Source organism: Meles meles, chromosome 13 (genome assembly GCF_922984935.1).
Source record: "Meles meles chromosome 13, mMelMel3.1 paternal haplotype, whole genome shotgun sequence".
In the NCBI taxonomy this organism is placed as follows: Eukaryota; Metazoa; Chordata; class Mammalia; order Carnivora; family Mustelidae; genus Meles; species Meles meles.
In genome coordinates this window covers 57,886,492-57,911,649 of record NC_060078.1, presented here as the reverse complement: position 1 = coordinate 57,911,649, position 25,158 = coordinate 57,886,492, and the positions used below count along the sequence as shown (strand labels likewise).

The 25,158-nt window shown below is 38.7% G+C and overlaps 1 protein-coding gene across 3 annotated transcripts in view; it reads left to right on the top strand.

Annotated features, from left to right (window-relative positions):
* Positions 1 to 25,158, top strand: part of HPSE2 (heparanase 2 (inactive)) — a 768,592-nt gene that overhangs the window by 708,830 nt on the left and 34,604 nt on the right. The window lies entirely within an intron of this gene.

Here is a 25,158-nt window from a genome sequence, read left to right as displayed (position 1 = left end):
CCCAGTACAGCAATTGCTGGGTTGTAAGGTAGCTCTATTTTCAACTTTTTGAGAAACCTCCGTACTGTTTTCCAGAGTGGCTGCGCCAGCTTGCATTCCCACCAATGTTGGCATTCCCTTTCTTCACATCCTCACCAACATTTGTCATTTGCTGAGTTGTTAATTTTAACCATTCTGAGGGGTATGAGGTGGTATCTCATTGCGGTTTTGATTTCTATTTCCCTGATACCAAGTGATGTTGAGTACTTTTTCATGAGTCTGTTGGCCATTTGGATGTCTTCTTTGCAAAAATATCTGTTCAGGTCTTCTGCCCAGGTCTTGATTGGATTATTTGTTTTTTTGGGTGTTTAGTTTGATAAGTTCTTTATAAATTTTGGATACTAGCCCTTTACCTGATACATCATTTAAAATATCTTCTCCCATTCTGTCAGTTGTCTTTTGGTTTTGTTGACTGTTTCCTTGGCTGTGCAAAAGCCTTTATCTTGATGAAGTCCCAATAGTTCATTTTTGCCCTTGCTTTCCTTGCCTTTGGTGATTTGTCTAGGAAGAAGTTGCTGCAGCTGAGGTTGAAGAGGTTGCTGCCTGTGTTCTCCTCAAGGATTTTTGACAGATTCCTGTCTCACATATAAGTCCTAAATCCATGGAGTCTATTTTTTATGTGTGGTGTAAGGAAGTTGTCCAGTTTCATTCTTCTGCCTGTGGCTGGCCAACACCATTTGTCTTTTTTCCATTGGACATTCTTTCTTGCTTTGTCACAGATTAGTTAGCCATAGAGTTGAGGGTCCATTTCTGGGCTCTCTATTCTGTTCCATTGATCTATGTGTCTGTTTTTGTGCCACTACTACACTGTCCTAATGATCGCAGCTTTGCAATAGAGTTTGAAGTCCGGAGTTATGATGCTACCAGCTTTGCTTTTCTTTTTCAACATTCTTCTGGCTATTTGGGGTATTTTTTGGTTCCATATAAATTTTAGGATTATTTGTTTCATTTCTGTAAGAAAAGTTGATGGTATTTTGATAGGGATTGCCGTAAATGTGTAGATTGCTCTAGGTAGCATAGATTTTCATAGTATATGTTCTTCCAATCCATGAGCATGGAAAGTTTTTCCATTTCTTTCCTGAGTACTTTATAGTTTTCTGAGTATAGATTCTTTGCCCCTTTGGTTAGGTTTATTCCTAGGTATCTTATGGTTTGGGGTGCAATTGTAAATTAGGATCAACTCCTTCCTGTGTAGAAATGCAACTGATTTCTGAACACTGATTTTATATCCTGCAAATTTACTGAATTCCTGTACAAGTTCTAGCAGATTTGGAGTGAAGTTTTTGGTTTTCCACATAAAGTATCTTATCATCTGCAAAGAATGAGAGTTTGACTTCTTCTTTGCTGATTCAGATGCCTTTTATTCTTTTTGTTGTCTGATTACTGAGGCTAGGACTTCTAATACTGTGTTGAATAGTGGTGGTGATAGTGGGCATCCCTGCTATGTTCCTGCCCTTAGGGGGAAAGCTCTCAGCTTTTCCCCATTGAGAATGATATTTGCTGTGGGTTTTTTATAGATGGCTTTTATGATATTGAGGTAGGTACTCTCTATCCCTACACCATGAGGAGTTTTAATCAAGAAAGTTTGTTGTACTTTGTCAAATGCTTTTTCTGCATCTATTGAGAGTATCAGTGATTCTTGTCCTTTCTTTTATTAATGTAGTATATATCACATTGATTGCTTTGCAGATGCTGGACCAACCTTGCACCACTTGGTCATGGTGAATAATCCTTTTAATGGACTGTTGGATGCTATTAGGTAGTATTTTGGTGAGAATTTTTGCATCCATGTTCATCGGGGATATTGGCCTACAATTCTTTTTGATGGGGTCTTCGTCTGGCTTTGGGATCAAGATAATGTTGGCCTCAAAATGAGTTTGGAAGTTTCCCTTCCATTTCTATTTTTTGGAAAAGTTTCAGGAGAATAGTTATTAATTCTTCTTTAAATGTTTGTTAGAATTCCCCTGAGGAGCTGTCTGGCCCTGGGCTCTTGTTTTTTGAGAGATATTTGATTACTGTTTCAATTTCCTTGCTGGTTATGGGTCTGTTCAAGTTTTCTGTTTCTTCCTGGTTCAGTTTTGGTAGTTTATATGTCTCTAGGAATGCATCCATTTCTTCCAGATTGTCTAATTTTTTGGCATATAGTTTCTCAGAATATGTTCTTAAAATTCTTTGTATTTCTTTGGTGTTGGTTGTGATCTCTCCTCTTTCATTCATGATTTTATTTATTTGGGTTCTTTCTCTTTTCTTTTTGATAAGTCTGGCCAGGGGTTTATCAATCTTATTAATTCTTTCAAAGAACAAGCTCCTAGTTTTGTTGATCTGTTCTACTGTTCTTTTGGTTTCTATTTCATTGATTTCTTTTTTCTTTATTTGTTTATTTACAGCATAACAGTGTTCATTGTTTTGGCATCACACCGAGTGCTCCATGCAGTACGTGCCCTCCCTATTACCCACCACCTGGTTCCTCAACCTCCCACCCCCCCACCCCTTCAAAACCCTCTGGTTGTTTTTCAGAGTCCATAGTCTCTCATGGTTCATCTCCCCTTCCAGTTTCCCTCAACTCCCTCTCCTCTCCATCTCCCCATGTCCTCCATGTTCTTTGTTATGCTCCACAAATAAGTTAGACCATACGATACTTGACTCTCTCTGCTTGACTTATTTCGCTCAGCATAATTTCTTCCAGTCCCGTCCATGTTGCTACAAAAGTTGGGTATTCATCCTTTTGGATGGAGGCATAATACTCCATTGTGTATACGGACCACATCTTCCTTATCCATTCATCCGTTGAAGGGCATCTTGGTTCTTTCCACAGTTTGGCGACCGTGGCCATTGCTGCAATAAACATTGGGGTACAGATGGCCCTTCTTTTCACTACATCTGTATCTTTGGGGTAAATACCCAGCAGTGCAATTGCAGGGTCATAGGGAAGCTCTAGTCTTAATTTCTTCAGGAATCTCCACACTGTTCTCCAAAGTGACTGCCCTAACTTGCATTCCCACCAACAGTGGAAGAGGGTTCCCCTTTCTCCACATCCTCTCCAACACACGTTGTTTCCTGTCTTGCTAATTTTGGCCATTCTAACTGGTGTCAGGTGGTATCTCAATGTTGTTTTAATTTGAATCTCCCTGATGGCTAGTGATGATGAACATTTTTTCATGTGTCTGATAGCCATTTGTATGTCTTCGTTGGAGAAGTGTCTGTTCATATCTTCTGCCCATTTTTTGATATGATTATCTGTTTTGTGTGTGTTGAGTTTGAGAAGTTCTTTATAGATCCTGGATATCAACCTTTTGTCTGTACTGTCATTTACAAATATCTTCTCCCATTCCGTGGGTTGCCTTTTTGTTTTGTTGACTGTTTCCTTTGCTGTGCAGAAGCTTTTGATCTTGATGAAGTCCCAAAAGTTCATTTTTGCTTTTGTTTCCTTGGCCTTTGGAGACATATCTTGAAAGAAGTTGCTGTGGCTGATATCGAAGAGGTTATTGCCTATGTTCTCCTCTAGGATTCTGATAGATCCCTGTCTCACGTTGAGGTCTTTTATCCATTTCGAGTTTATCTTTGTGTACGGTGTAAGAGAATGGTCGAGTTTCATTCTTCTACATATCGCTGTCCAGTTTTCCCAGCACCATTTATTGAAGAGACTGTCTTTTTTCCATTGTATATTTTTTCCTGTTTTGTTGAAGATTATTTCACCATAGAGTTGAGGGTCCATATCTGGGCTCTCCACTCTGTTCCACTGGTCTATTTCTGCTCTGATATTTATTATTTCTCTTTTCCTGCTGGGCTTAGGATTTACTTGCTGTTCTTTCTCCAGATCCTCTAGGTGTAAGGTAAGGTTGTATATTTGTCACGTTTCTTGTTTCTTGAGAAAGGCTAGTATTGTTATATACTCTCTTAGGACCCCCTTTGCTGCATCCCAAAGATTATGAATAGTTGTGTTTTCATTTTCATTTGTTTCCATGAATTTTTTTAAATCTTCTTTAACTTCCTGGTTGACCCATTCATTCTTTAGTAGGATGCTCTTTAGCCTCTATGTATTTGAGTTCTTTCCAACTTTCCTCTTGTGACTGTGTTTCAGTTTCAAAGCATTGTGATCTGAAAATATGCAGGGAATGATCCCAATCTTTTGGTACTGGTTGAAACCTGATTTGTGAGCCAGGATGTAATCTATTCTGGAGAATGTTCCATGTGCACTAGAGAAGAATGTGTATTCTGTTGCTTTGGGATGGAATATTCTGAATATGTCTGTGAAGACCATCTGGTCCAGTGTGTCATTTAAAGCCCTTTTTCCTTGTTGATCTTTTGCTTGGATGATCTGTCCATTTCAGTGAGGGGGGTGTTAAAGTCCCTCACTATTATTGTATTATTGTTGATGTGTTTCTTTGATTTTGTTATTAGTTGGTTTATATAGTTGGCTGCTCCCATGTTAGGGGCATAAATATTTACAAGTGTTAGATCTTCTTGTTGGATAGACCCTTTAAGTATGATATAGTTTCCTTCTTCATCTCTTATTATGGTCTTTAGTTTAAAATCTAATTTGTCTGATATGAGGATTGCCACCCCAACTTTCTTTTGATGTCCATTAGCATGGTCAATGGTTTTCCATCATTCATCCCTTCTAGAGTACATTCAATATAATAGATACAAGCACAGGTATTTACAGAAGAAGATTGTTCATAGTAATATCAGCTAACATTTTTCATTATCTACCACTCACTAGGCACTGAGCCAATCCCTTTACATACATTAGTCTTATTAATCCTCACAACATCCTTAAGAGGTAGGTGCAAGTATCATCCTATTTTATAGATTAGGATCCTAAGGCTTAGAGAACAAGTAACTTGCCCAAGATGGTGGTATCACCTAGGAAGTAGTAAAGTTAAACTAGAACCCAAGTCAGAATTCAGTTGCTGCCACTCCCATTATAGCTTGCAAAATGCCCTTGAAGAAGCCTCCTGAGTGAAACACAACTTCTGTAGCCACAGCCCTCTCACCCTGTGAGGACACCCTCCCTGATAAAGCCCTACCTGCTCAAGCCCAGTCTTCACTTACTGTCTCCCAAGCTGCTTCTGACCAGTCCAGGTCAAAGCTCTAAGTTACACTTAGGAGTCTTCCCTGATTATCCCAGCATGGCTTTGCCACCTGCCTGCACTGTACTTTGAGAAGAGCTTAAAGAATATTCTGGGGCACTAATCCTGAGGTGGAAGCTAATCCAAGACCAAGGGAAAAATACATTTATGAGTAGAAACTGGTTCTGCCTTCTGGGACTGGGTCAGGAACTGTCCTAGCCCTCATCTCATCTTGAATGTTCACAGTGATCAAGCAAGGAAGGTTCTCATAGTTGAGGAACTTGCGACTTACACCAGTTGAGTGATATACAATGAAAACAGATAAATGAGTTTTAACTGGAATTCCAGTCCAGGGTGCCTAACTCCAAAGCCCAAGCTTTTCTGCCCCTGCTAGGAGCATACACAAGTGTCCAGAAATCTAGAGTGGTGCAGGGAGGAAGCTCTGTGATGGAGGCAAAGATTGTAGGCCACGGATTCCATGCTTAGAAACCATTTGACTAGGTGAATGAAGGAAAGTTCTTTTTTTTTTAAAGATTTTATTTATTTATTTGACAGAGAGAGAGAGACAGTGAGAGAGGGAATACAAGCAAGGGGAGTGGGAGAGGGAGAAGCAAGCTGCCTGCCAAGCAGGGAGCCCAATGCAAGGCTTGATCCCAGGACCCTGGGATCATGACCTGAGCCAAAGTCAGACACTTAACGACTGAGCCACCCAGGCACCCCTGAAAGGAAAGTTCTTTTTTTTTTAAATTAACATATAATCTGTTATTAGCTCCAGAGGTACAGGTAAGTGAATCGCCAGGTTTACACACTACATAGCACTTACCATAGCACATACCTTGCCCAATGTCCATAATCCCACCACCCTCTCCCTATCCCCCTCCCCACCCCCCAGCAGCCTTCAGTTTGCTTTGTGAGATTAAGAGTCTCTTATGGTTTGTCTCCCTCCCGATCCCATCTTATTTCATTTATTCTTTTCCTACCCCCCAAACACCCCACATTGCATCTCCACTTCCTCAAATCAGGGAGATCATATGATAGTTGTCTTTCTCCAACTGACTTATTTCACTAAGCATACTACCCTCTAGTTCCATCCACGTTGTCGCAAATGGCAAAATTTCATTTCTTTTGATGGCTGCATACTATTCCATTGTGTGTATGTGTGTGTATATATATATATATATATATATATATATATATATATATATCACTTCTTTATCCATTCATCTGTTGATGGACATCTAGGTTCTTTCCGTAGTGTGGCTATAGTGGACATTGCTGCTATAAACATTTCGGTGCACATGCCCCTTCAGATCACTACGTTTGTATCTTTAGGGTAAATACCTAGTAGTGCAATTGCTGGATTGCAATGAGGAACCTCCATGCTGTTTTCTAGAGTGGTTGCACCAGCTTGCATTCCCACCAACAGTGTAGGAGGGTTCCCCTTTCTCTGCATCCTCACCTGCATCTCTCATTTCCTGACTTGTTAATTTTAGCCATTCTGACTGGTGTGAGGTGATACCTCATTGTGGTTTTGATTTGTATTTCCCTGATGCCGAGTGATGTGGAGCACTTTTTCATGTGTCTGTTGGCCATCTGGATGTCTTCTTTGCAGACATGTCTGTTCATGTCCTCTGCCCATTTCTTGATTGGATTGTTTGTTCTTTGGGTGTTGAGTTTGCTAAGTTCCTTATAGATTTTGGATACTAGCCCTTTATCTGATACGTCATTTGCAAATATCTTCTCCCATTCTGACAGTTGTCTTTTGGTTTTGTTAACTGTTTCCTTTGCTGTGCAAAAGCTTTTGATCTTGATGAAATCCCAATAGTTCATTTTTGCCCTTGCTTCCCTTGCCTTTGCCGATGTTCCTAGGAAAAAGTTGCTTCGGTTGAGGTCAAAGAGGTTGTTGCCTGTGTTCTCCTCAAGGACTTTGATGGATTCCAGTCTTGCATTTAAGTCCTTCATCCATTTGGAGTCTATTTTCATGTGTGGTGTAAGGAAATGGTCCAGTTTCATTTTTCTGCATGTGGCTGTCCAATTTTCCCAACACCATTTATTGAAGAGGCTGACTTTTTTCCACTGGACATTCTTTCCTGCTGTGTTGAAGATCAGTTGACCATAGAGTTGAGGGTCTGTTTCTGGGCTCTCTATTCTGTTCCATTGATCTATGTGTCTGTTTTTGTGCCAGTACCATACTGTCTTGATGATGACAGCTTTATAATAGAGCTTGAAGTCTGGAATTGTGATGCCACCAACTTTGGCTTTCTTTTTCAATATTCCTTGGGCTATTAGAGGTCTTGTCTGGTTCCATATAAATTTTAGGATTATTTGTTCCATTTCTTTGAAAAAAATGGATGGGATTTTGATAAGGATTACATTAAATATGTAGTTTGCTTTAGGTAGCATAGACATTTTCACAGTATTTGTTCTTCCAATCCATGAACATGGAAAGTTTTTCCATTTCTTTCATGAGTACTTTATAGTTTTCTGAGTATAGATTCTTTGCCCCTTTTGGTTATGTTTATTCCTAGGTATTTTATGGTTTGGGGTGCAATTGTAAATGGGATTGACTCCTTAATTTCTCTTTCTTCTGTCTTGTTGTTGGTGTACAGAAATGCAACTGATTTCTGAACATTGATTTTATATCCTGACACTTTACTGAATTTCTGTACAAGTTCTAGCAGATTTGGAGTGGTGTCTTTTGGGTTTTCCACATAATGTGTCATATCATCTGCAAAGAGTGATAGTTTGACTTCTTCTTTGCTGGTTTGGATACCTTTAATTTTTTTTGTTGTCTGATTGCTGAGGCTAGGACTTCTAGTACTATGTTGAAGAGCAGTGGTGACAATGGACATCCCTGCCATGTTCCTGACCTTAGCAGAAAAGCTCTCAGTTTTTCTCCATTGAGAATGATATATGCAGTGGGTTTTTCATAGATGGCTTTGATGATATTGAGGTATGTACCCTCTATCCCTACACTTTGGATAGTTTTGATCAGGAAAGGCAGCTGTACTTTGTCAAATGCTTTTTCAGCATCTATTGAGAGTATCATATGGTTCTTATTCTTTCCTTTATTAATGTATTGTATCACATTGATTGATTTGCAGCTGTTGAACCAGCCTTGCAGCCCTGGAATAAATCCCACTTGGTCGTGGTGAATAATCCTTTTAATGTACTCTTGGATCCTATTGGCTAGTATTTTGATGAGAATTTTTGCATCTGTGTTCATCAAGGATATTGGTCTGTAATTCTCTTTCTTGATGGGATCCTTGTCTGGTTTTGGGATCAAGGTAATGCTGGCCTCATAACATGAATTTGGAAGTTTTTCTTCCATTTCTATTTTTTGGAACAGTTTCAGAAGAATAGGAATTAATTCTTCTTTAAATGTTTGGTAGAATTCCCCTGGGAAGCCATCTGGCCCTGGGCTCTTTGGGAGATTTTTGATGACTGCTTCAATCTCCTTACTGGTTATGGGTCTGTTCAGGCTTTCTGTTTCTTTCTGGTTCAGTTGTGGTAGTTTATATGTCTCTAGGAATGCATCCATTTCTTCCAGATTGTCAAATTTGCTGGCTTATATTTGCTCATAATATGTTCTTATAATTATTTGTATTTCTTTGGTGTTGGTTGTGATCTCTCCTCTTTCATTCATGATTTTATTAATTTGAGTCCTTTCTCTTTTCCTTTTGATAAGTCTGGCCAGGGGGTTATCAATCTTATTAATTCCTTCAAAGAACCAGCTCTATTGTTCTATTGGTTTTTTGGTTTCTATTTCATTGATTTCTGCTCTGATATTTATTATTTCTCTTTTTCTGCGTGTTTAGGCTTTCTCTGCTGTTCTTTCTCCAGCTCTTTTAGGTGTAAGGTTAGGTTGTGTCTTTCTTGTTTCTTGAGAAAGGTTTGTATCGCTATTTATTTTCCTCTCAGTACTGCCTTTGCTGTGTCCCACAGATTTTGAACCGTTGTATTTTCATTATCATTTTTTTCCATGAATTTTTTCAATGCTTCTTTAATTTCCTGGTTGACCCATTCATTCTTTAGAAGGACGCTCTTTAGTCTCCATGTATTTGGGTTCTTTCCAAATTTTCTTTTGTGATTGAGTTCTAGCTTCAGAGCCTGCAAGCTCTGCAACACTCAGACACCCCCGATCCTTCTCTAACCCCGTGGGACCTGAGACCACACTGTCCTAGCATGGGCTTCAACCCCGCTTAGCCTCTGGAGCGATATCCCTCAGTGGAGCAGACTTTCAAAAGTTCTGTTTTTGTGCTCCGTTGCTCCTCCACTTGCCAGGAGCCGGCACCTCCCCCCCGTGGTCTATCTTCCCGTCACTTTGGATTCACTTCTCTGCCAGTCCTACCTTTCAGAAAGTCATCAATTTTCTGTTTCTAGAGTTGCTGATCTTCTTCTCTTCAATCTCCTGTTGGATTTGTAGGTGTTCAGAATGGTTTGATAAGTTATCTAGCTGATCTCATGCTACCTGATGTCATCTCATGCTACTTCTCCGCCGTCTTGACTCCTCTCCTGGAAGGAAAGTTCTTAAATGATCATTAACAAGCTACTATACATTCTTACATACCACCATCACACATAAAATGTAAGGTTAATGGGATGCTACATACTTTCACACCACACACATAAAAAAGAAGGATGAGTGTGTCCACAATATATTTATGAGATAGCCTATGAAGTTTAGGGATACACCAATGTTTTCCACTTGCTACAATCTAGGTCAGTGCTTTGCCAAATGCGGGATGGTGATTTGAACCCTGTGGGGAGATTTGGCAATATCTGGAGGCATATTTATTTGTCACAACTGGAGGAAGGGGGTGCTGCTGGCATCCAGTAGTTCCAGGCTTGGGATGCTGCTAAATCTCCTACACAATGCAGGGCAGCCTATCCCAAGAGAATGACCAGGCCCAAGCTAACACTAGTGCAAAGGCTGGATGACCATGTTCTCAGGTTTAGGGGCAGGGGAAATGGTATAATTCCTCCCAGATCTCCAGAATCTTGCAGAACGGATTATTCCTAATACATTCCCTGCATCTTGGATAAAAAATAACTGCCTAGAACTAGGAATCTGTCTGAGAAGACTCTGTTTTTTTTCCTTTACTTGCACATTCTGCCACACTCACAATACTTCTAACCCCAGGTGTGGGTTGTCCTCCCACCCCGATACCAATCAATTTTTTGACACCATCTCAGTGTCCTACAGTTAAGTTTAGTTCTGAAACTGTCTACCTGGAGTAGCATTGGGTCCCACCATGGCTCAGTCCCACAGGACTGCCCCCACCTTGGACACCAGTCGCAAATCCCAGGCTGTCCCTTGTACTTCTGACTAACAACCTGCTATATATAAGTCAGGGTTCCCATGACTCCCTCTTCAGGTCTGATAATTGGCTAGAAGAGCTCACAGAACTCAGGAAATACTTGGTTTCACTCATTTATTATGTAATAAGGAATATGATAAAGGATGCAGATGAACAGCCAGATGAAAAGATATGTAGGATGAGGTTCAGAAGAGTCCTGAGCATAGGAACGGTGTCCCTGAGTATACTACCCTCCTGGCACATGGCTATGTTCACCAACCCAGGAGCAATCCGAACACTGTGCTTTGGGGATATTTATGGAGTCGACATTGTGTAGGTATGAGCAATTAACCCAATTACCAGCCCCCCTCCCCTTTCTAGAGAATGGGTAAGGGGATGCTGAAAGTTTTAAGCTCCTAATCATGCTTTATCTTTCTGGGGGCCAGACCCCACCCAGGACCCCAACAAGAGTAGCTTCATTAGAACAAATAGATGCTCCTATCACCCAGGAAATTACAAGGGACTTAGGAGCTCTGTGTCAGGAAATGGGGTCAAAGACCAAATATTAGCAGGAAACAAGGGTAGAGATAAATACATGTATATGTATTTTTTTCATAGAATCTCTCAGAGAATCAGGGAGAACCCAGTGAATTTAGGAAACTTAACAATCCCACTGAAAATCAGGAGAGTTCTTATCACTTATTTTTCTGTTTGCTGGATCCCAACTTAAAATTGACACTTTGGCAGCCTGCTACTTTCCTCTTCAGTGCAACACTCAATTGATTATCACATTTGCCCCAGGTTAGTTCTTTATACTCCTGGAATGTTTCTCAGTGTGAAGATCTAGAAAATGACCTTCACATCTGTGCTCAAGCCCTGTGCAAGCTCTTCTAGAGCAGGGAGAGGAGTACTGGCATTGGTGGCCACCCCAGGTAAGGAGGACTGTGTTTTCCTCTTGCCTTGCCCTGTACCTAATTTAATCAATGAAATGTGGCTGCTATTTTACTAATTCTCACAGAAGCACTCAGAGGAGGAGAAAAGATGGGATTGATTTTTATCTCTACTCTGACTCTGAATTTTTAAGGGAGCTTCACAGTGAAATCACTAATCAGTAAGATAAGATGTTTTCCCCCTTTGGCTGTATGCTAATATCTTACCCATTTAATCAGGCTGGCACTTTATTTTTTTTAAGATTTTATTTATTTATTTGAGAGAGAGTACATGAGTGGAGGGGAGAGTCAGAAGGAGAGGGAGAAACAGGGCTTGATCCCAGGACCCTGAGATCATGACTTGAACCAAAGGCAGACACTTAACTGACTAAGCCACCCAGGCACCCTTGGGCTGGCATTTTAAATTCTAGTAATACTTTCTAATTATATATTCAGAGAGCTGCAATAGTGAGATTTATCTACATAATTTGGGTGCATTCATTCATTAATTCAGCAAGTATTTATCAAGCACTTACTATATACCTAGATACTGTGCTAGGTGCTATAGCTATAGTTCCATCACTTAGGTACATTGCTTTATATCTGTATGCCCCACATCCTCACCTGTAAGAAGGAAAAATAATAGTGCTTTGTCATAGGATTCATTGACAAATTCAAGAATACATATGAAACATATATTAAACACTCAAGAAATGTTCATTGGCCTTGTTATGAAAAACATGGACCCTGATCTCACCAAAGGGTCTAGTACACAACACATACAGATCAGTAGGCAATTAGTTTCCATTGTGAAAACTGCTATCAAGGGAACGGCAGGATCCTCGGGATCACATACAAGAGAAAACTTAAGCTGGACTCGGGGCTTCAGAGAGGTTTCCAAGAGGAGATTTCATTTAGATAGAAACCCAAAGAATGTGAAGAGTTAGCCAGGCAGGGCATGGGAGGAAGAAGTACTTCAGACAATGAACAGTGTTTCTAAAGGCCCAGAGGTATGAAAGAATGAGCCTTTCAAGGAACTGGATGAAGAAAAGTAGTACTACTCAGAGATAGGTACTGTTTCCATTTAGGTGTATGTACTTCAAGTTTAACTCCACAGAGATACTTAATTCCCCTCAAAAAAGGATGACCCTATTTTAGAGCCTGCTCTTTTTTTCCCAACTTTTTATTTAAATTCCAGTTAGTGAAAATACAATGTAATATTAGTTTCAGATATAGAATTTAGTGATTCAACACTTACATATGTGCAAATGGCCAAGAGATACATGAAAAGATGCTCAATATCACTCATCATCAAGGAAATGCAAATCAAAACTACATTGAGATAAATCATCTCATGCTGCTCAAAAGGGCTAAAATCAGTACAGGAAACAACAGTACAGGAAACAACAGGTATTGGCAAGGATGGAAAAAGGGGAACCCTCCTGCAATGTTGGTGGGAATGCAGTCTGATGCAGCCACTCAGGAAAGTATGAAAGTTCCTCAAAAAGTTAAAAATAGAGCTACCCAGAGTGTCTGGGTGGCTCAGTTGGTTAAGCAACTGCCTTCAACTCAGGTCATGATCCCAGAGTCCTGGGATCAAACCCTGTGTCGGGCTCCTTGCTCGTCAGGGAGCTTGCCTCTCCCTCTCCCTTTGTTTGCTACTCTGCCTGCTTGTGCTCTCTCACTGTCAAATAAATAAATTAAATAAAATAAAAATAGAACTACCTTATGGCCCAGCAATTATACTACTAGGTATTTACCCAAATGATACAAACATACTAATCCAAAAGGATACATGCACCCGGATGTTTACAGCAGCGTTATTTACAATAACCACATTATGGAAAGAGCCCAAATGTCCATCAACTGATGGATGGATAAAGAAGATATAGTATATAAATATGCACAATGAAATATTGTTGTGCCATAAAAAGAATGAAATCTTGTCATTTCCGATGATGTGGTTGGAACTAGAGGGTATTATGCTAAACTAAGTAAGTCAGTCAGAGAAAGACAAATACCATATGATTTCACTCATATGTGGAATTTAAGAAACAAAACAAACGAACATGGGGGAAAAAAGAGAGGAAAACCAAAAAACAGACTCTTAACTAAGAGAACAAACTGATGGTTACCAGAGGGCGGTGGGTGGGGGGTGGGTGAAATAGGTAATGGGGATTAAGAAGGGCACTTGTGATGAGCACTGGGTGTTTTGAATGGAAGTGTTGAGCCTCCTCTTTTTCTAGACAGTATAATGAACATCTTTTAACATCGTTAATTATTCTTCTAAAATACAATTTTTAGGGACTGCAAAATATCCACAGTTTGATCTACTATAATTTGTTTATCCAATACTTTATTTAACTTTTCATTGTTTTCAGGTTTTTTCCCCATTAAAAATAATGCTGTGATGACCATTGAACCAATTAAGATTCTTTAGTCATAGGAAAAAGAGGGAGGGAAGACTCTAGGGATCTTAAGCAGAGAAGAAATGGGGTAGTTGAAAAGCTAAAGCACACAGCTTAGAAATGATAGAATCCAGGGCAGCATGGAACCCAGGGGGCAGCACCCGTGACAGTCAGCTCAAAGTGCTATTCCATAGAATAAATCTATTCCAGCCATTCTCTTGCATTCGCCATACCATTCAGTTTCCAGACTTCCATGGATAGAAACCCCAACTAGCCTAATAAGATCACTTAGTCTACTGAAGGGAGATCAGGGAACCTTGATAAACAGTATACAATTATGGCTGAATCATTTCTCAGTAGAAATCCAGATGCTATAAGCAGGAGGAGGAATTTAGGGCACAAAACCAATAATAATCACAGCAAACATCTTGCAGATGAATCTTTGTACATCTTATGATTATTTCTTTGGGGTAAATTATGAGAAGTGGAATTGTTGGGTCCAAGAGGAGGCAGGAATTTGAGACTTAGATGCATATTACCAAGTTATTCTCAAGAAAGTTTATTTCTGGCAATTTATTTTTTCTCTTTTTTTAATTCAGGTAAAGTACATAGAACATAGAATTTGCTAATTTAACTATTTTTAAGTATACAATTCAGTGACATTAAGTACATTCACAATATTGTGCAACCATCTCTGCTAGTTCCAAAATTTTTCATTGCTCAGAATAGAAACCTGTACCCATTAAGCAGTAACTCTCTATTCTCTCCTCTCTCACCCTCTCGTAATCTCTATTCTACTTTCTGTATCTGAATTTACTTACTCTAGTTGTTTCATGTAAGTGAAATCATACAAAATTTGTCCTTTGTGTCTGGATTCTTTCACTTATATAGTGTTTTCAGAGTTCACCCATATTGTAGCACATGTCAGAACTTCATTCCTTTATTGACTGAGTAAGATTCCACTGTATGGATAGACCACATTTAATTCATCTGGTGATGGACGCTTGGGTTGTTTTCACCTTTTGGCTACTGTGAACAATGCTATAATGAACATTCACATACAAGTGTCTATTTGAGTCCCTGATTTCAGTTCTTTGGGGTATATTCCTAGGAGTGAAATTGCTGTGTTGGGGGTAATTCTATGTTTAACTTTTTGAGGAACTGCCAAACTGTTTTCCACAGTGGCTATACCATTTGACAATTCATTCTTAATATTCAGCACTAGGAAATGTTTCAATGACATGCTAGATCTTCATAATCTGACTATCAAAGTTGTTGAAAAAAGAATAGATAATGCATATTTGCCAAAAATAACGCTCACTGAAAGCATATAACTTGGCTTCATTTTACAGCAAACCTCTCAGTTCTGCCCCCAGCATTTTGGAGCCAGACAACATCACCTACCTTGTCTCTGAGCAGTTTTAAGGCAGGTCTTTGTAATTCTTTGTGCAAGCTTGTGATTGCTTTCACTTGCAGTATTTCTGGAATTCTGAGTCATACCGCAGTACTTCTGGTGCCCCTTGAGCAATCACCATCTGGGCTGCATTTCCAGGTTGAAAGTTTTTCTGGGTCTTGATTCCACTCAGTTCTCTGGTTTGGGCATCATCCCCATTGTCCTGAGCTAGAAGGTCCTCGCTGTTCCCTCTGACTGCATCACAGAGCCCCAGCTGAGCCAGTGCTTCCTCCCACCCTTACTTAGGGCTGGGATTGATGGAGCTGAGTACAGAAAAACTTTGTAATTTGTTTCAAAGTAGATTGCCGAAAATCCAGTTGTTGATAAGATTGAATAAGAGGAGCAAGGGCAGGAGGCCAGACCAAGGGGAAAATGAGTACCTCTAGGCCCCTCTAGTACTGCCTCTTTATCAAGTACCTTTATGTTCTAGGTGCTGTCTTAGACTCAGGCACACAGCTCCGAGAAAACACAGTCCCACCTTAATGGTAGTCATAGCGTAGAAGAGAAGAGACCTATGAACCAGAAATCCGTCCCGTAAATGTGTAAATATAAACCAAATCAGGCTTCCTACGAGAAACTATTTCTGCTATTCTATGAGAACATGTAACACAGAAAAGTGACTTAGCCTCGGCAGAGAATGGGGGTGGTCCAGGAAGGCTTCCTTGGGAAAGTTACCCTAAAGCTAACATCTGAGCTAAGAGTTAACAAAGCATATGTGTGTGCCCTAGTGATCCTACATGCTGGGGGAGGGGTGTGTGGGATGGGATTGCGGGGTAAATAGAGAAACTGGAAGGCCCTGACTGAGGTTGGGAGAGAGAAGAAGAAAAAAATCAATGTCCCTGAGCATAAAAGGCCAGATTGGAAAGGCAGGGTGGTAAGGGGCCAATTCATGTTAAAAACCACTAGTTTTAGCCCCTGGTCTCTAGCCTACAAGCAACAGGAAACCATTTGATAGTTGTGAGTAAGGTGGTTAAAAAAAAAAATTGATAGGAGGGGATTTCATCCCCTCTAGGGAGGGCAGCAGGGAAAATTGTAGCTTTTAGTATTTCCAAAGATGCTTTAGTCACATGGAAATTTTGTGGATCTTCCCTGCAGCTCCCTCTCTGTGGAAGAAGTTGGAGCTGCGGGGTTCTTGTCCTCACATGTGAGCTCTGGCATACCGCCACGTTTAGTGCAAAAATCCACAGCGATGTTCCACTTCATTTCTTCTTGGCTCTCTGAGGTCAGATATCTAGACGAAGGTGGCTGTTGGTGTAGCATTTGTGACCATAGAATGTAACTAAGTTTTTGTGACTTTGGAAGTCAGACAAGAAGCTCTGTGAAGGAAAAATATTTGTCACTTTGCTGTCCATTCCAGTGCATTTATACACCTCACAAGAGGGAAACATTGAGATTAGACAAGTTTAGGCAGCTGCAACAAGGCCTGTCAGTCCTCAGGAAAACTATAACCTTTGAATCTTGCAAAGTTATCATTTCACTTCCATTCAGCCCTAGATGCCCTCCCATCATCTTCAGGAGGGGAATCTTCATTTGATCATTCATTCAATCAAACATTTATTGAGTGCCAATATCTATGTTCACAGGCACTGGGGCTGCAAAAGTAAGCCTTGATCTCAAGGAGGTTCCTTCCAACCATCCTTAATCTCCCAACACATGCACACATGTGTACATACACATACACACAACCCCAACCCCCCCTTCACACACATACCAGTTATGTTTATGTTTTCAGGGAAACTTGCAACAGAGCTATGTACATACACGAATGTAACTATTTTCAGGAGGCTAAAAAAGTATTTCAAGGAATAAAGAGAAGAATAAACAACATGTATTAAATATTTCATTAACCAGGCACCATGACAGATGTTTCCAGATATATTATCTCATTAAACCCTGACAAGGAGACTGAAGTTTAGAGAGAATAAATCACTGTCCAGCATTTGAATGTATATCTTCCAACTCTAAGCAAATTATTTCTCCACTTTCGTTTCTCCGTGAGCCTTCCCTGAATCTCCTGGTCATAAATAATCATTTCCTCTTCTGAATTCCCGAAGTACTACAAGTGGTTTCTGCTCATGTGGAGTTTACTTTAGTCAGCCTTGTTTTACAGAGAATTGTTTACATGTATCTTGAACACTAAGTTCCTAGAGGATGGGAAGATGTCTTGTTCATCTTTGTATCACCCAGACTCAACAGGATACTTTGCAGGCCACTAATATGTGCTCAGGGAATGCTTGTAGAAGGAAAGAATGTATTCATAGCTCCCTTACCTTTTGATAAGCACCTAGGACCATAGGTCAGCACCCCTCCCACCCTGAGTGTATCCTCAAGAGTGTCATGGTCATGCAGTGTAGATAACCCAGTCTATAAGCCCTGTTCATACCTCCATAACCAGCTGCCCTCTGATGCCATTTCAGCCTAGTAGTGCATACCTCTGAACTACTGTCCACTCTTAGGAAGCTGTATTCCAGGTTGAGGTCTATGTTATGAAGTCCCGGCAATAAGCTAGGAAATTCTGGGGCCATGGGGACTAAGAACATGGTCTAGAAAAAAGGATGGACCTTTGGCTCTGTGGACTTCTTACCCCATGAAGAGGGGTGCTGCTGAAGGAAGACCAGAGCTTAGCTTTCTAACACAAGGGTCCCCTTGCCCAGCTCTAGAGTAATGGAAATAATAAGTGTGAGAAATAGTGAGTGAAGTAAGTGAATAAAGGCAAAACATTTCAAAACTATGCATTGGATTTGTATGTACCAGAAATAAAAAGAAACTTCAGAACTAAATTTCAGGGACACATTGGGAAATATCTATGTAGTGTACATTTGTTGGGTATCACTATTGCTCTGTGATTGTTTTCTCTTGGGTATGTTCTGTGCTTATTCCTGGAAGAACTTGATCTTAGTAAGTTTTTGCAGGCTGGGGTTGGGTTAGGAGGAAGTGTGGTTGAGAATTTAAGGGATTCACTGCTCTTGTCTTGCCATAGCCATCCCATCCTCTGGAATTAAGGATTTGAGCATTGAAAAACTCCAAATCCAGGTTTCATGCTCATTTTCTGTATCCAATCAATCACCATGTCCAATCAATTTTATCTCCTAAATATTTCTCAAATCCCTCTTCTTCTCTCTAATTTAACTTCCTCACCTTAATCAAATGATCATCATTTTTCTTCTAAACTAACTTACTAAATGGTTTTCTCCAATCCATTTTCTGCACAGCTGTGAAAGTCAACTTGCTAAATGTAAATTGAATAATGTCAGTTTTTCTGTTAAAATTCTACAGTGGCTTCCCATTTATTTTAAGACATATTCTAGAACCCTGAGGTCTACAAGAACTGGTCCTGCCATCTTCATCTTGTATTTGCCCTGAGCTGGTCTGCTTTCAGATTCTCAAGCATTCCGGACTCCTCCTCATCTCAGAGACTTTGCGTTAGTCTCCTGACCAAAACAATTTCTATCTCCTCCCCTCTTTTCCTCAAATCTTAAATGAAGTCTCTCACTGCATGAAAGACTTCTTTCCTCACCCACCATCCCTCTGCCCATACCCTGATGGGGTCACAAGTTCTATTAGATTACAGTCTCATAGAATTCTCCATTACCATTACATGATTGAAATTAATTAATTGCTTAACTCCTTGGCTTAAGGACTGTTCTTCTTGCTAAATATAAGCCTCAAAATAGCAAGAACTGTGTGTGTCTTATTCACCACTCTATCCCTAATGCCTAGCATGGAACCTTAAACATAACACACATTCCATAATTTAATTCTAGCCACACCTGAAAGTCAGGCGCTCTACTAGGCATGGGCTATAGCAATGGGTAAGTAGTCTTTGACCTCGAGGAGCACACAGTTCTGTGATTAACCCAGTAAATTTTGCAAAATTGTGTCAGTTTCTTTCTCTTTTCCCATTTATTTTGGTTCAGCTTACTCCATATACTGCATTGTCTAGCTTTCAGACAACAATTGACTTTTTGATAAATAGTAAGGAAAAAGAAAAGATTTAAAACCTCTGTCTTTTCAGTGTCGTCTGTTATTAGTTTTCCCTCTCCAGCTAATAAATGGACACTATTTTTCTTCCACCTCCTGGATGTCTGATACACTTTAAAAATTTCTGTTTGTGTCTCCCTTTGTCCCTTAAAAATTGCAATGTGCTCCTTGCTTTAGATCTTTTTTATTATTGACATAAAAAGTCATTATATTAGCCTTCCATCTTGATGACCCTTACTGTCTGAAAACTTATATTTATATTTTATCTTTCTTTCATATAATGTCCTGTTGTTAGGTATGTATGAGCATTCTTTATTTTTTCCTGTCTGTTCTATGCATAGAGGTCATCTTTTCTACATTTTCATGTCATTTCCTTAAGAGATAATTAAGGAATCATTTCATTTGCTTAGTTTTATTTATGATTATACAAATGGAACATAGGAAAAGGACAGTGAACAAATGGAAAAGGAAAAGGAAAGAAAGAGGAGAAAGGGAGGGAGAAATGATCAGGGGGAGGCAGGTGGGAAATATAATTTGATTCTGCTGAGAGCTGGTGTACATGAAGGAGAGAGAAGGACAGAGAGGCAGGGATGGTGGAATTTTAAAAAAGAGGTAAGGTAAATAAGGGAACTGAGAAGAACAAGGGTAAGAGAGGAGTCTGAAAACAGTACACAGAACTAAGTCAATGTGAAATTTTCACATTCACCTTGACTTTTAAGCTACCATCAACTGACACCAACCCAAATCCTCCATTCCCCTGAGGGAAGAGATGATGACCTACGTCACTGTAAACCCATCTCTCTTTGGGCAAAACATTTCAAAGAAATGCCAGCCTATGTGTGGATTGACAATGTCATTTTCAGAAGGGAAACTCTGGTAAACAAATGCATACATAACTTTCCTTTATTATCTTCTTAAATCTTATTTGACATGTTCAAAAGATTGTCAATGCCTACATGTTACTTTGAAAGCAAAACAGTAACAATCAGCACCTGTGACTCCTCCACCACACAACCCCAAATCTAAGATACTACCATCAACCTCTACATTCTTCCATTATGCCATTCCCCTGATTCCTCCTGCCCCACTCAAGGTGACCATTATCCTAAGTTTCATGTTTATCAACCTATTATGTATACACCTGTGTACACAATGTTATCACGAATGTATGTGCACTTAAACAATATGTCTATGAGCTGTCAACATTTTTTTTAAAGCAAATATTTGCCTATAGCATCTGAGAAACACAAAACTACTGCCTAAATCACATGTTTTACCTGAGCACTCTATCCTTGAATTCCAGGAAGTGGGGTGGGGTGGGGTGGGGTTGGAGGTGAGAAAATGAAGGCTTTTGTAGATCCATGGACACTTTTGGAAAAAGAAGTAAAGAGGTCATCACAAATAGTTTGCACAGAATACCACAAGGAAAAGCAGAGAAATAAAAGGGAGATAAGAAGTATAGAAGACTTCGAAAGTGCTTACTCTAGAAATGGAAAAATCAGTGAATGTGCCAACAGAACAAGTTTGGGGCTTTACACAAGATTCTCCTTATTGCTATGCTTACTACTAAGTGGTTAACTAAAACTCCTAAAAATGAAATGTTTCCTGATTTCAGTCTCTGAACAGAAAACATTTCCATGTTTTCTCTTCCTTTCAAGATTTGTTTTCATTGTGAAAGATCTAGGATACTTTCTTAATAGAAAAAAAATTAGATTGTAAACTTTGAAAGAAACAAACAAATAAACAAGAAACAAAGAAAGAAAAAAGATTCCCTGACTGGAAGAAGTTACTTTTCACTGCCTTCTGTATTTATGAGAGAAGACTCAATATTATAAAAATGTAAACTCTTCTCATTTGAGCTGTAAATTCAGTGAAATTCCCAAGTCCCAGCAGATTTTGTTTAGATATTTAATAATCTGATTCTGAAATGTCTGTGCTTGAGTAAGGGCCCAAGATTAGCAAAACCATTCCTGAAGAATAAGATAGGAGATGTTGCTCTACCAGATTTCAAGACATATGTAAAACAATGGTGATTAAAACAGTGCAGCAGTGATACAGGACAGCACAGTGGGACAGAATAGAGAGCCTTGAAACAAACCCATGAACATATGGAAGTTTGATAGATGACACAGAGGACACCGCAGACCGCTACAGAAAGAAGAGACTAGTTAGTAAATGATGCTGGTATAACTGACTATCCACATGGAAAAACATGAAGTTAGATACCTACCTCACACACGTCAGCAGCAGATCAATTCCAGATTGATTAAAGATTTAATGATTAGAGGGGGAAAAAACCCTCAAAATTATAAAAGAATATAAAATATCTATGAATTGGACCTGAGGAAGGACTTCTTAAACAACACACAAAAAGAGCTAGACATTTTATGCCCACTGGCTTGGCAAAAATTCAGTCAGAAAATAACAGATGTTGGCTAGGAGAGGGAACTCATGCAGATGCTGCTGGAGAAACTGTAAGTTGGAATAACTGAAATCACTTTGGAAAAGAGTTTGGCCTTATCCTGAAGTTGAGTCTTTGTCTACTTGGGTATGATACAGCAATTCCACCCTTAAGTATGTACTCTAGTAGAACAGTGCTTCTTTAGCTTTCATGAGCATCAGAATTGCCTAGATAGCCACACAGTTTGGGGGCCCCACCCCCTGGAGATTCTGATTCAGTAGGTCTGGGATAAAGTCTATGAATGTGTATTTCTGAGAAGCACCCTGCTGCTGAGGTTGCTGCTGGTTTCCAATCACAGTTGGAGCAATGCTTCTCCAGATTTATTCACTTGTGTTTTGGGAAATAGGAATAAGAATATTCAAAGTCACATTGTTCATAACAGCAAAGATCTGGACACAACCCAGATATCTATCAGCAGAAGAATGGATAAATAAATTGTAGTATGTTCACACAATAAAGTATCATACAGTATTGAAAATGAACAAACAATAAGTACAGATAACAACCTGGATAAATCTTAGTAGCATAATGTTAAGTGAAAAAAGTAACTCACAGAAAATGACATCCAACATGATACCACTTTTATAAAGCTAACAGATTAAATAACATATTTCTTAGGAGCAAATGTATGGATAAAACTAAAATATGAACTAAAATGTGAATAGAAAACACAAAAATGGGGAAAGGGAAGAATCACCTAACAAGATGCCACGGCCTGGGTGTTAAGGTAGCTTTGCAGGTGGGTGGCAGGTTCTCATATGCTTCAGAACTCTCATGTAAGTTAAACATACATGAAAATTTTTTAATAAATATTTGTCATATATTATGGAAAACATACACAGTACACATAAAATGGAAAACAATTTTTAAATCAGTGCCAGATAATCAGATGAGCTAAATGAGACAAGATTACAAGGAAAGGAAAATTGTCATAACAAGTAAAATACTCATTAGACTTGGTAAATGACAGAAATGATCCTGGAGGAGTAGAGGACAAACTTGAGATGTCCTGTTGCAGAGGGAAAACAAAAAGATTAAAAAGTGATGAGAAAGGTGATGATAGATGTGCAGGCCCAGGATGGAGGGCTCACAACAATGGTTTTAGGAGTCTTCCTAAAATCATGAGTGGAGCAAACAGAGAGAAAAAAAGTCAAAGCTATATTTAAAGAAAATCCTCATAGGTTAAAAAAAAAAAAGGGCCTTAGTCTTTCTGATCAAAAGTACTCTCCAAATACCAGCAAACTAATGCAGAAAACCACATTGACACATTTCTGATAAAAGTTCAAATATCAAGGATAAAACATGACTTCTATAAGCATTCTGGCAGAATACAAAAGGTAGAAAATAAATAAGCTAACCAAACAAAATAAAATTCACACTAGCCTCAAATTTCTCTGCAACAACAAACAAGACAAAAAGATTTCCAAGTTCATTTGGAAAAATAAATGGATATGACTAATTAAAAAAAGTTTGAACAAAGAAAAATTATAAATGAAATGAACTTGAACCTCTAGATATTAAGATGTTAACTATAATAATGAAAATGATGTAAAACTGATAATATAATGTTATATTACATATTATAATGTAATATATATTATAGATATATTTATATGTTTTTGCATATATATAAAACTTGGTATGTGATCAAGATGTGTTTAAGAATAGGTTATCAACTGTATGATTCTACAGCTAGTTGTTGTAGAATAGTTTAGAAAATAATTAGTACCATACAGCTAATAGTTTTCAATGAATTAAGAGATTACACTTTTTATATAAATTTTTTTATTTTTTAATTACTTTTCAGTGTACTAGAATTCCTTGTTTATGCACCACACCCAATGTTCCATGCAGTATGTGCCTTCCATAATACCCACCACCAGGCTGGCCCAACTTCCTGCCCCACAAGAGGTTACACTTTTAAATGATTATATAAAAAGAACTAGAAGAAATATCAGTGAAGATTGATCTAATCTTTGTGTGAGAAAGGACTTTGTAAGAATAAAAGAAGTGAAAGAAATCAAAAGAAATAAATGGATATATTTATCTAAAAATTTCTTGAAAAATTTTCCATGTCAAAAAAATCACAAACATTGATAACAAGTAAGCTACAAACTTGGTTGGAATATATTTTTTCAATATACATTCTAAAGACTCTTACCAATAATATTAAAAGATTTATTACAAATCAATAAGAAAAAGGTGGATATCCCATTGAAAACAGGGATGACTGTGATAACCACTTCACAAAGTTTACTGCAAATTAAAAATAGAGAAATTGTCATCGAATAAGAGCAAATAGAACCAATGAGATTTTTTCATTTATATGATTGATGGTGATAAAATATTTGTCATTTTAAATATTAGGAGACCATATTTAACAGCCATTCTGAGGACACTTAGAGTTAACTAAGGTAAGTGGTTAAGCAAGTCTTAGGACTCACTACTCAGGGCAGACATAGAGCTATTCTGCCAGCAAAGGGACTTTGAGACTTTGCTCTGATTTATGCAATTCAACAGACATTTTTAAGCAGCTGATATTATAGAAGACCACACAAGGGGGAGGAAAAAAAGAAGATCATTAAAAGATTTCTGCCTGGAAAGATGAAGACTGAGAAAACATGCATGATGTCTTTAAGACATTGAGTAGCATGTCCACACTGAATGGCATGGTTCTGGAATTCCAGAATTATGGGGAGAGAGGAAGCCCCCAAACAAATTAGGAAGCCCTTTTTTACATGAGAAGTTATAACACTGAAGTCATTACCCCATAATCGGATATAGGAGCAAATACAAAACAAATACAAAATATATCTTGTATCAAGTATAAAAACAAAATATGATAATAACAAATACCATAGAAATTAAGGTGGCAGTGAATAGGCTTTGTAAGTTCAAACACATGTGTGGATCACATTGAATATTTATTAATCAGTTACAAATGGATGCCAGAATGGTTAAAAACATCACATTCTTTTAGTTTAGAATTATTCTTTTTATTTCAGAATTATTGAGGATGACCAAGAAGTAGCACCATGGTTTGCAAACATTCTTCTGTTTGCATTTCTGACTCTGGAATCCAGGACCCTGGTCTCTTGCCTAGAGGACTTTCATCTCCCTCCCACCACACTAATAGTGTTTAGTGACAATATTGGGAGGATGACATTTGGATTCTTATACTGATGACAATCCTAAAGATTGGAAATCTTCTACTCTACAGTTAATCACAAGTCATAAACCAGTGCAAAAGTCAGGTCATAGGAAAAGAAAGTTGAAAATGTAAGGCCCCAAAAGGTTGTTATTTCGTATGTGAAAAACTTTGATTCATTTGTTTTGCATGCCTGTCTGGGTCCACCAAACTTAAATTTCCCCAAATTCATTTGGTCAGTTGAAAAGGTCACTTTAGACAGTGCTCATTTCATTATCAACCCAAGGTGAGCACTTAATTGAGTTGACATGCTTACAGGATTAGTGTCTCTTTAGTCATGATTCACTGTACCCCTGGTAAGAAGTGG